Raw genomic sequence first — 989 nt, forward strand, 5'->3', positions numbered from 1 at the left:
CCATCTCGCGACTATGTTTTGAAATTTCAATTTGACGGTGCACATAGCTTGAACATTAATAGAAAAATATCCTTTTCTATTTCTGAAGTTTTCAGCTGTGTTTCCACCTGCATACGTAAATCAGTAGATACTATAAAACAGTATGTATTTCAAAGTCATCAACACTAACCTGGAGAGACTATCCGCACATGTGTACAATCCATGGCAGCAATTACTCGTGGGAATCGTGCGATATCATAAAATTCTTCTTGTATTTTTAAAATATCTGCATTACATGGCAATTTAATAAATTGTGGTCTTAGCGATGCGATTGCTTGAGTCACCCTTCTAATGATTCGCCATATTGTGGACTTATGTAAATTCGAAAAGTATCCTATAGTTATGTAAAAGCTCCCGCTTGGTCTCTAGATGTATGTAATATGTATTAGGAAGATGTTGACTTAGATTGAAAAATATGGATGGAAAAATGACTACCTGTACGTGGGATATTTCAATTTATCTTCAATCCTGGTAAACAAATACTGAGCCGTACTTTTTGTCATCCGGAATCTTCTGAAGAACTCCATGCATTCCCAATCAACGAAAAGGTCGGGTCTTTGTTTCACTACTCTTTCCTTCCTGAGGTTTTCAAACATTTCCTGCTCCTCTTCAAGAAAAAAATCGTTGAAAATGTCGCTTAATTTCATAATATAAGAAGGCGGTAGTAGTTTCAGCACAAACGGGGTGTTAATGAATTGTTTTCAAATAATAGAAACGTCAAAAAGTCAGTCCCAATCGCTATCCGGCTGTTATCTGGCAAACGAATAGCCAGATAAATTAATTCCTCTGTTAGTGAAATTATTCTTGGAATAAATTTTAACTGACTATTGAAAAACGCATTTATGTCTTATCCGTCGAATAATTTTTTATTCGACGCTTATCTGACTATTGAAAAACCGGCCCTTAGCGTCCTTAAATTTCGAAATATTGAAGTTTCAAGCATTTCTAAA

At 35.2% G+C, this 989-nt stretch overlaps 1 long non-coding RNA gene across 1 annotated transcript; it reads right to left on the minus strand.

Moving 5' to 3' along the window:
* On the minus strand, positions 1–898 carry LOC118745188. The gene is made up of 3 exons (XR_004993627.1): positions 475–898; positions 170–404; positions 1–107 (listed from the first exon to the last, which is right to left on the minus strand). It is a non-coding gene; the product is annotated as an uncharacterized LOC118745188 (long non-coding RNA).
* Between the last annotated feature and the right edge of the window lie 91 nt (positions 899–989).

This window comes from Rhagoletis pomonella, unplaced genomic scaffold (genome assembly GCF_013731165.1).
Source record: "Rhagoletis pomonella isolate Grant_MI unplaced genomic scaffold, Rhpom_1.0 Rhpom_scaffold_00008, whole genome shotgun sequence".
In the NCBI taxonomy this organism is placed as follows: domain Eukaryota; kingdom Metazoa; phylum Arthropoda; class Insecta; order Diptera; family Tephritidae; genus Rhagoletis; species Rhagoletis pomonella.